This window comes from Adiantum capillus-veneris, chromosome 6 (assembly GCF_014529385.1).
Source record: "Adiantum capillus-veneris isolate H3 chromosome 6, ASM1452938v2, whole genome shotgun sequence".
In the NCBI taxonomy this organism is placed as follows: Eukaryota; Viridiplantae; Streptophyta; class Polypodiopsida; order Polypodiales; family Pteridaceae; genus Adiantum; species Adiantum capillus-veneris.
The window spans coordinates 66,352,382-66,364,349 of record NC_140936.1 but is presented as its reverse complement, the minus strand read 5'-3'; the positions used below and the strand labels follow the sequence as shown (position 1 = coordinate 66,364,349).

The 11,968-nt window shown below is 42.1% G+C and overlaps 1 pseudogene; it reads right to left on the bottom strand.

The window, feature by feature from the left end:
* Positions 1–6,251: 6,251 nt before the first annotated feature.
* Positions 6,252–7,480, bottom strand: LOC147455635 (putative inactive ATP-dependent zinc metalloprotease FTSHI 1, chloroplastic; annotated as a pseudogene).
* Between the last annotated feature and the right edge of the window lie 4,488 nt (positions 7,481–11,968).

The window sequence follows — 11,968 nt, the reverse complement described above, 5'->3', positions numbered from 1 at the left end:
TAATCCGATGAAAACACCAGAGCTTGGAGAGAAGGTCCCCCATGTTCAGCTGGAGATATGTGCGTATGGCATTGAGTTAGAGAATGTATTGGACATCTAGGACACGGGCCAACAAAGGCCTTTTGACACATGCATTTTGGATAGGATGTTTCTAGGTCAGAAAACAAGTACAATGCTAATCCAGTTAGATAATGATGTTTGCGTTTTGGCTGATGACGGTTGTGATGAATGCCGGGTAGAGAATCGGAGTGCCACTATGGAGGAGAGGGTACATGTGTCACGGGTGGCGTTAAAGGAAAGGTATGACCAGAGCGCATTGAGCCTTTGAGGCTAAAGCTTGGTCCTTTGCGAGGGTCGCATGAGCCCTATTTTTGGTATGACAGAAGAGGTGTGAGCCTTAGATCTCCAAACACTTATGTTTTGGATTGTAGAGCCCGTGGTGGCTCCTCAAGTCGAGGTAGATATACCCTCTAGCTCAACCTGATAATTGTTGGATATCCCCGCACGCTGACTCATCGTCTTCATCAAGGGGAATCCATCGACCATCTAGGGCCTGTATAAGTCCCAATCTCAGCCGCCTTCCACCACAAACTGGCTCGGATATATATATAATGTGTTTCGAACCCGAGGGAAGCTGATTCAATCTCCCCTTCTTGGTCTTTCCTAGACTGAAATCGCATGGATGCCTCTTTGCTTCCAACTTCTTATACATCCAGATTACTTTGCACTTTTCTCTTACTGTAGCCGCAATCCAAAACTGAGCCCCTTTACCCGGGTCCCATACCAAGCAATGATGCCCATGGTATTTCCCGCATAACTATTCCTGAGGAGTAATCGTTCCAACTCCGAGACTCCCATTATTATACATCAGATCTCTGCCAACATACCTTAGATCAATCTTGCGTACATCCACACCAGCTCGCCTTGCCGATCCTATTCCTCTTTAGATCATAAGATTTCAGCCATACTTCCACTGCTACTTTCTCTGTTTTCAGCCCACCAGGGGGTCTGACATTGATTTCGCACCCTCCCTACACCCTCTACACCATTCCAGAACTTGCCGAGAGCATACGAACACGCTGAAAATCAATGGACAGAAGCGTTTTTATCACCTTGTAGTTGCGTTTTTGGGTGGATAGCAGCCTTTTTGCTTGTGTTTTTCACATAAGATGAAGTTACCTCCTGCCATGACACCATCTTGTAGTGGTCCGTTCGGTCTCTCACTGACTGTTGCAATACACAGTATCTTTGACATTGGCTTGATCATCTATGGCTCACAATCCTTGGGAGATCCATTCATTCCGGCCATCATTCGACGGTTGCGCACTTCAGAGGAGGTGTGGTGACTTGTGGTTTGCTATGGACACACCTATGCACTCATCAAAGGAGTTCACATAAGATATAGCCATGCTCATGGCATATGGGATTCTGACATTCCCAAAGAAAACACCTCCATATTGGGTGCACAGACACTTACCACTTGACCTCGACACGTTAGATCACTTGCTTACATAGGATCAGCAACGGTTCTCAGACAAAGGTATGGGCTCATTTTAGGTAGAGGGTCACGGATAGCATGTGCATTGAGCTCACGATGACCTTCTCGAAGACTTAACTTGTTGGATGTGTGGAGGGTCCTATCACAACACAGCTTTCCAGCTAGAGACGATGGTCTTATTCTTGGTTTTTTTCTTGCGGTACTTGGGTCATTGGAGACATTAAGACCTTCCGAGTCTCATCCTTTACAAAAATACCCCAGACTATTGAGATTGCAAGGCAAAGCAACCTCCTTGTCAATGAGGCAGATAGCAGTAAGCCAAGCAGCAATGAACCCCTTTTATTGCAGTCTTAAGGTACAGTTCCACCACGTTCTGATTTTGTCGCTTATTGGCATCATATCTTTTTCCATTCTATGTCTTCTTTACATGCCATTTGTGGCCACTGTATAAAATTTTGCAATTGTCTTCATGTTCCCTTACAATAGAGGTCCCACTCCCCCTACTAACCCAAGCTATGCCTGTGAAAAGCCTGATGGAACTGACGATACTCATTTTTCTGAGCCTGAAGGTGCTCGTTTTGATGGGTGATTGGAATATGTTGCAAGGTCAGTTATGACCGGATGCGATATGTTTTCGATTATCGATGATGGTTTTACAAACTTCGCATGGCTCGGTCATTAATATTGAAGGTTGCTTGGGGTATGGTTTGGTGGTTACGATGCATGGTGCTTGCAAATTGCACCTGATTTTGGCTCATTGCACCTTGAAGGCCTAAGGTCAAGATGTATACCAGATGTGGTGCCTTTATGAAGGAGCATAAAACTATTGATGAGCTTTCATTTTGTACAAGATGTGGTCTCTTGGGCACAAATTGATTGAAAGGCTCGCATTTGATCCATGATTATTTTCTTGCAAGATTTTACCAAGGGCAAGTGTAATTGACGGGATGTCCTCTAGTGGAATGCACAATGATTGCGGGATTTTCCCAACAGGGGCACGACCAGCACATTCTGGGCAGATGCACTGATTGTAGGATTTTCCCAAAAGGGGTAGTGCCAATAGACACCAGGTTGTTTCCACCGGGATATTTCATGATCAGTTGATGCACTGATAGCTCTGATACCAAGTGTTACGGGGCTGCCTGGGACACTCTAAGTGAACACCTTCACCAAGAGGCCAAGGGCCCGCAACTTGGAGCTCGCGGGCTGGGAGGCTCGCGTCCTCTGACTTGAGTCCCTTTGGAGGCTCGTTGATGGGCTCGTCCAAAAAATGGCCCGAGATCACGTCTTGCCTGACGCGCGCAAGAGCCTTTGTGGCACCATGCGGAGTTGAAGTTGAGTTGAGTGCGGAAGCGTCTTTAGGTTCAATGTTGAGCGAATGAGGCTATTCGAGCCTTGAGTGCATATCTAAGAGGTTCCTTTGGAACTGTCTCAGGCCACTTTGGGCTAACTTGGAAAATTGCCGAAATGGGCCCCGGACCGCCGCCTCGGGTCGGGGTGGGCTGAACCTGCCAGCAACCCGTCGGTTGAGAACGAGGAGCGCCAGGGGCGCGCGTTCATGAATGTGCATGGCTGAACTCGAATGGTTTTGGCAAGGAAGGTCTGTGCCACAGATGCGCAAAAAAGGCCTCTCTTTGGATGCAATCACGTATGTTTGCACATTGGAGGAATGTGGCCTTATGCTACCTAACATGGTGTGGCAAGTAGGTTTTATGAACTAGATGCAAATGCCAAATGTGGTTCCTTTATCAAAGCATCAGAACTTCTTGATGAGCTGTCTAGTGAAAATCTCGTCTCCTGGATGCGTTCATTGTAGGATATTCCCAACATGGCTATTGCAAGGAAGCACTAGGATGTTTTAACCAGATATGAGGCGACAACTTTCTTCAAATGCAATCGCCTATGCTTGCACCTTGAAGGGGTGTGGCCCTACACAAGATCTTCATATGGGTGAGAACTCATGATGAGATTGCCAGCGAAGAGGTGTTGAAAACATATGTGTCAAATGTGGTGCCCTTGTGAATGAACTTGATGAGCTCTTTGTACAAAATATTGTGTCTAGGAATGCAAGATATTCCCAACATGGTTGTGGCAAGAAAGCTCTGTGTTGTTTTCATCAGATGCGAAGGGAGGGGCTCTCTACAGATACAATCAGCCATGCTTGACCTTATGTTTCCCTACAAAGTGTGGCAAGGAAACTTCTCTAAACCAGAAAAATTCCAAATGTGGTGCCGCTATCAAAGCATGAAAAATTCTATTGATGAGCTTTCTATCCAAAAAAAATTCTCTTGGAACGCATTCATTGCAATATATGTACAACACAGGTGTTGCAAAATAACCTCCAGGCTGTTTTAACCGGATACGAAGGAAAGACCTTTCTCCAGATGCAATCATCTATGCTTGCACCTTGAGGGCCCTACATAGATTTTCACATGCGTGAGAAAATTCATGATGAGATTGCTAATCAAGGGTTGTTGGAAAACCATGCTGTGCTTGGCAATGCGTTGGTCTATATGTATGCCAAAGGTGGCAGATGCAAATACCTATGCTTTCACCTTGAAGGCGTGTGTCCTTATTCTACTGAGCATGTTGTGGCAAGGAAGCGCTGAGATATTTTAAGCCCAACTTGGCTCTAAGAAAGAAGGTATGTACTACTTTCACCAGCTACGAACAGAAGGTCTCTCTCTAGATGCAATCGCGTATGCTTCCTACTTGAAGGACAAGGCATCTGTCTAGATGCTATCACCTATGGCTGCACCTTGAAGGCCTAAGGTCGAGATGTATACCAGAAGTGGTGCCTTTATGAATGAGCAAAAAGCTCTTGATGAGCTTTCTTTTTGTACAAAATGTGTTCTCTTGGGTACAGATTGATTGCAAGGCTTGCATTTGATCCAAAATTATTTGCTTGCAAGATTTTACCATGGGTGAGTGTAATCGATAGGATGTCCTGTATTGGAATGCACAATGATTGCGGGATTAGCCCAACAGGGGAATGACCAGACACTCTAGGCAGATGCACTAATTGCTGGATTTTCCCAATAGGAGTAGTGCCAATAGGCGCCGGGCTATTTTCGCCAGATTGCAGCTTCAAAATATGTGCCCTTATGTTGCCCAACATGGTGTGGCAAAGAAACTTCTCTAAACCAGAAAAATGCCAAATGTGGTGTCGCTAACAAAGCATGCAAAGTTCTATTGATGAGCTTTCTATCCAGAATTGCACCTCTTGGAACACATTCATTGCAGGATATGTACAACACAGGTGTTGCAAAGAACTCCAAGCTGTTTTAACCGGATGCGAAGGGAATACCATTCTCCAAATGCAATCACCTATGCTTGCAGCTTCAGAGGTATGTGTCCCTACATAGACATTCACATGCGTCAAAAAATTCATGATGAGATTGCTAATCAGGGGTTGTTGGCAAAACATGTTGTGCTTCAAGGCAATGCGTTGGTCTATATGTATGCCAAAGATGGGAGATGCAATTACCTATGCTTTCACCTTGAAGGCATGTGTCCTTATGCTACTGAGCATGTTGTAGCAAGGAAGCACGGAGATATTTTAAGCCCAACTTGGCTCTAAGAAGGAAGCTCTATACTACTTTCACCAGCAGCGAACAGAAAGTCTCTCGCTAGATTATTGCCTATGCTTCCTACTTGAAGGACAAGGAACCTCTCTAGATGCTATCACCTATGGTTGCACCTTGAAGGCCTAAGGTCAAGATGTTGTAAGGTGCAGCGTAAGTGAATGTTGAACTTTGCTGAAGATGAGTGCTCCGAACTGTGCTCAAGGTTCCTTTTACTTACGGAAGGGAGAGCCTTCCGTTCCTTTAGTGAGAGAGTGCAATGGACACAAACAAAGTGGTGAACACTGTGAATGAAGGTGCTGAGACTGAGAGATACAGAGAGAAGAATACGACACCAGAATGTTGTCAAACCCTCCTCCGAAGGCCCCACTCTCTATGGCGATAGCGGTCTACTATTGATTGCACAAATCTCTACAATGCTTGGACTTGCCGACGATATCGGCGACGATGAGGATGACGACGAGACAGGCTGAAATCTGAAAATGCTAAGGCTGAAATGTGCAAATCTTTATCTGTTGAATTCTGACTCTATGTCAGTGACGATGTCGATGGCGACGATGCGACGACGACGTGCTGAAAACACAGATTTCAGCATCTGCATTTTCCGGGCCCCCCAGGATGTTGAAGCTCAATAGAATGAAACAACTCATAAATAGGCAATGCTTACTCTTGCCCCAACTCGAAGACCACATATTTGACAAGGTGGTTGATGGGTCAACAAAAGCCAAACACAGCGATCTAGCTCCAGTAGGCCTCCTCTTGCAAAAATCTCAGTTACAATCCCGACATATGATCCATCCTGTTTTTGCTGCCACAAGCATTGCAGATCATGCTGATTATGGCCTTGTTTGTAGTTCAATGACTTCATTTGCTCAATACCATCACTTCCTCTTGTCTTGAACTTCTCCATATGAAAAGAACTACAAAGCAAGACATGACTTATTCTTGTGTCTGCATAGATACCATACTTTATTCCAACTTCTCTAGCGCGCACAAGAATCCTTTTGCGCAATCTAGTAATTACAATGGAGACATAGTTGCAGAAGAGGTCACCAAGCAACTACTGCACAAGAGAAATAGATATAAAACAGATGTTGTTGTATTGAACGGATTGTGTGCTGGCCAAAGGGGAAACATTCAAAGATTGGCACTGGCCAGAGGAGGAGATTTCACGTGTCCAGGGTGGTTCCTCTCCACGAACAGCCATCGGTCCTTCCAGATTGAATTTGTTAAGAAACTCCTTAGTAAAGCTTTAGTTGACTTTTGATGGAAAAGAATTATGTACTTGTTCATCATAAGACTAAAGACATTCTGCTAAGCAGAATGCCAGCAATTGGGTTCCATTCAATCTTATAATTGGACATGGTTTCGGCAGATTTCACGATGAAAGATGAAATGTTAGCAACTGAACTGTGTTCAATCCAAAATTGGACAGGCTTCAGCTCTCAAGATGAAAAATGAAGTGCTTACATTGTAACCAACTTTCTAGCCAGCCATGATGCCTCTCTCAAAGATTCCAATGACCAGTTGGATGTATCCCTTCCATAGATTAGCTCTTCTTCTGCTCTACCACCAAGGAACACCTGAAATAAAACATCACAATGAAGTCACACCCATAAATACCACCAAATAGCATCTGTTTAAGAATCCAAACGCTTTGAGGACCTGGAGTCTATGAAGAAGTTGTGGCCTCCTTTTGAAAAAAATAAGAAAAGCAACCTCGCCACCACGAGGGACAATTGATACACGCTCACAGTATTCCAACTTGGCACCTTCCAAGCGACGAAGTATGTTGGTCACCATAGCCAAACCAACTTCAAGGGTTGCCATTCTTCGATGCACAGGAAGCCCATGCCCAACTTCGAACGTTGTGGGCCAACATTGATCCTATCAACCGCAAGGTCTAGGTCCTTTTGAAGGATGTAAGGGTGCCCATTCCTTATAGCCATCATGGCCCCTTCTAAGAGCTGCGCCAATTCTACCTCTGACCACCCTGCATCCATAGAGTTACAATATCAAAAAACATGTGTACAAAAAAGTGCATGGAGAGAAACCCACACAGACGTCAACTAACAAGAATCTAAGACCATAAGAAACAGAGCCTTGGACCCTTGCTATGTGATCCCAGAGAGAAGGAGATTGCATGGATGGACTTGGCAGATTTTTGGCAACTACCCATAGATCAACCTCTGGTGCAAGCTTTACACTCTTCGCATGAATCTTCAATATTTGTAGGCTGCCCTTTGCCCATGGAAAATTAACGCCTTGGCACTGGCTCACTCTTTCTCTGCACCTGATTGCGAGAAGAGAAAATTGAATAAAGCAGAAGAAATTGAACGTCGGGTACAGAGAAAGTGGCATAGAGAAACCTTCGCGCCTCTTCGCGCTGACGTGGCATAGCTAGTCTTTCATATTTCAAAAAATGGTCTTTGGGCTAACTGCCCTAAAGATCCACCACCTGGCCATTATAACCAAGGTTTGAATTGTAAATCCAATTGTTGGTGTTTCCTAAATCCTCCACTTGGCCATTCCAACCATGTCTTAAAGCTAGGTGCATTCAATACTTAGCCATCATAACACTTTTAATTTTATACAAATTTTGTGGAATAGTAGATCCTAGATCCACCACTTGTCCATTTATACTAAGAATCGGGAAGTAGGTGCATCAAAGAACCCCCACTTGGCCATTATAACAAAGACTTGAGTTGTGGATCCAATTGTTGGTGTTTCCTAGATCCACCACTTGGCCATTCTAACCATGTCTTTAAGCTAAGTTCATTCAATACTTGGCCATCATAACACTTGTAATTTTACACAATGTTTGTGGGATAAGTAGGTACTAGATCCACCACTTGGCCACTTAGACTAAAAATTGGGAAGCAGGTGCATTAGAGACCAACCACTTGGCCATGATAAAAAAGGCTTGAATTGTGGATCTAATTGTTGGTGTCTCTTAGATCCCCCACTTGGCCATTCTAACCATATATTAATTCTAGGTGCATTCAACACTTGGCTATCCTAACACTTGTAATTTTACACAATGTTTGTGGAATGAGTAGATCCTAGATCCACCACTTGGCCATTTAGACTAAGAATTGAGAGGTAGGTATATCCAAGGTCCACAACTTGGCCATTGTAAAACGAAGGCTTTTGTTAGCAACAAGCTAACTCGGATACCATTTTGTGGAACTCTCATTGTTGTAAAAACACTTATTATTTTGATAAATCGAGAATATTGTAACTCCTATTTTTCGGATAAACTTTGTATTAGATGAGCTAGGGCTACAAGATTCCAGATTGTATCAAGTTGTCATTACCCATCTTTAGTTAGAGCTCTCAAATTATTAGTTTTGACCACCAAAAACCTTGGCTAAGGTATAAAAGTCAAATTTTATAAGTTATTATCAAGTTTTGGATAATGGAATACACAGTGTGAGCTAACGGCGCTCACTTATCTACTTCTCGTGCTTCCTATGTCCTCCTCGGTTGTCACATTGTAGTCGCGTTTGTTGCATTGCAACCACATGTAAGAGCTCTACGCATTGACATAAACACTTTACGTAAACACTTTAAGGTATTTCATAGATTTTGGCATCACCGACCCACGGCCTAATTTCATCATAAGTAGAAATTTACACTTCAAAATAAAAAACTAAGCATAGGTGGGGTATTGGGGCATCATTGCTAAGCATTTAGGTGCATTCTGAGTCGAAATGACTATGTCAAAAATCCACTATTGTTCATAATCGTGATTTTGGCACTTGACCTAAAGTGGGATTTGAAATTATAAGCATTTGGATGTCCTAGAAGTTTCATTACACTTGGATGTCATTTCATGCTGTAACGGATGTGATTTGTCTGTCGTCGACGATGAGCGATTCGAGATTTGCATTTCCAATTTTCTCTTTGCCTTGCTTGGTAGTTGATGTATCCCTATTGTCTAGGTTTCTTGGACAATCTTTAGAAGAATGTCCACCTTTTCGTCCACAATCTAAGCAATATTCCATGACTGGTGGTATTTCAATTGGTTTTTTCATGTCAAGCTCTAGCTGAGAAGTTTCTATTTTTCTGCATGCCAAGTTGTCGGCATCTTCTTTCAAAACACTGAGCGTCAAGCTATAGACTTCTCCATCTTGACCTTTGTACCGTCTTTGGCTAGTTTCTCCAATTAGACTAGCTTCTATTGGTTCATCTGTTAGATCTTGCATTTCTGGTTCTCGACTATAGATTTGACCACTGTAATCCATGTACAATGATCCTGATTGCATATGCACCAACTGTATATTTTGCTGGCTTGTGGAGATTTCTAGATAAATACTTGGGTTGACTTTTTGAACTTGTATCTGCACTTCATCTTTGACCTTGCAATACGTGGCTCCACTGAGGTCTGTGAACATCTGGGAGTTCTCTGAATTTGGCCTTACCCTTATCAATAGGATCTTGGCTCCTGTGCTGCTTTTAATGCTCATCAAGTATCTATGGCCTTCTAGATCTGCATATGAGACTTTATCTCCATTGTAGCCATATAGCTGTAAAATTTTCTCTGTTGCAGTTGTGCATGTGTTTCCACTGCTACTAGCTTGCTCTGCTATACTTGAATTCTCGGCTCGCGTCCATGTCAACTGGTTTTGTGAAAACTGTCTCCTAGCAAAGTTTGGTATCAATTAGCAGAATTTCTACTGCTCGTACTAGCTTAATCTGCATTCATGTGTGAGTTGTCCCTGTTCATCTAATTAGAAGCTAATTTGTAATGCAATTGCTTGCACTAGCCAATTTCTAGCTTGTTCATTGTGATCCAAAAATGTCCCAATAAACAAGCTTTGATCTGCAAAAGCACACCAATCCAAAAATGTCCCTATTATTACTTTATTTATTCTTTTATATAGTGCTTTTTAAGTGTTTTTAAAACCTATCTTGACGTAGACTAACCTAACAAAGGCTAACTAACGAACTGCAAGGGGGGCACGAGCGCAGTCAGTGGGTGGACTGTAAGTGTCAGCGGAGTCAGCAGGGGAGACAGCGGCCTGTGTGCGCAGGTGGGAGTGATTGGTGATTTCAGTCACTTGAGTGTAGCTTGAGTTAGATACAAGCTGTTTGTTGTTTTTCGAGAGATTCACAAGCTCTTGTAGCCTCTACGCACTAGGCGAGTCAGCTTCGTCCCATGGATTGACAATTTAATTGTGGTTCTTGCTAAATCTGCAATAAGATAGGAGTGAGGTTAGACACCCGTCCCACATTTGGCGTCGCTGTTGGGAATCGAAGAGACCTAAACTAGGGAAAAACATGAGTGTCTTGTGAAGTTATCCTTTAACTTCCTCTAGGATCTCTTAGAGTAAAAACTTTCTTTTAGAAACCGCATAGCTTAAGATTGTCATCTTTTGCTGTGTAGAGGTAGCTTGGAGGTAAGTTGTACTTGGCGAGTGCCTTTAGGATTGTAGGATTGTAGAACTAGATTAGGATTTTGAGAACGATTGATAGACGAGACAAATATTAAGATCAATGCTCAGAAAACCATAAGAAACAAGAAAACAAGTGTTTGTGGACACTTTCCACAACCCCATTGCATAAGAACCTAGGAGTAGGGTAAGTAGGATCTGATGTGGATTTCAGAGCATTACTCTCTTCGAAAGAATCATTGTGAGTTGTTATTTGAAGTTGCATAATTTCAGGTCCACGGCTAGAAATAGCACAAAAATACTCCAAACCACTCAATCCGACTAGAGAGTATGCTTAAACGTTGTATGAACCAGTGGATAAGCTCAAGGACACATTGAGCTAAAAATTTCAAGAGTTTGCAAAAACTCAGATTATTTACTTTTTCTTGATATTTTAGGCCAAATTAAGTTTTGACTTGATTCATAGGCTTAAAATAACTCATGAAAAGACTGTCCATTCAAAAATTACAAAAAGCTTGAAGCAAATAATCGTGATTATTTACTTTTAGCTCAAAATTGACGAAGGTTCATACCAGTGACTCATTGCATGTGTACAAACAACTTTTGTAAAGGCACATTGGATTTGGATCACCAAACTGACAAAAAACTGGGTAAAAACTAATGTTTGTACTAACTTTCAAGAACTTGAGTGTAAATTGGGAGATAGTCCAAACTTAATGAAATTTGATTCATAGGCTTATATTGATATGATAGACATGTGTATATGCTCAGTTGACCAAAAAGATGCAAAAATTTGCTAGAAGTAAATAATCGCGATTATCTACATCTGCCCCATTTTTCAACTTTTTTGACCAAGTTAGCATACCACTAGATTTATCAGGTTGTAATAAGCCCACATATCAAATTTGGTAAGATTTAGATCATTGCATTGAAAATTGTGACCAAATTTGCGAAGTTAGTCTTCGAACAAAAAACTGATGACCATTTGACCAAAAATTGTACAAACTTGATGTAACTTGGCTAGAGACCTTAAGTTGAGGAGCTTAATAGATCTAAGGTCAAGATAGGGACAAAAATTTGTAAAAAAATAGTTAGAGTGAATAATGGCGATTATTTAGATCTCCTTCAAAACTTCATAATCTTGCATATTTGAGCATACCACAAGGTCAAGCATATCAACTAGACCACACAAATAAATTTTGGTAAAATTTGGATCACAAAAGTGAGATTTAATCCAGATTCTTGAAATCAGAGTTTGTGGACATGAAACAGTTGATAAATTTGAACAGATTTTGTCCAAACTTGTTGAAACTTGTCCAAGGACCTTAACAGGTTGTGTACTTGGAAAACCAAGCCAAAAAGTCTAAAAAAATTTGACAAAATTAAATAATCACGATTATTTACTACTTCTACAGAGAGATACCATTTTTGACTTTTGAATTTGTACAGTGTTAGACCAGCATAATACAAAGCCACCGGGAAATTTTGTG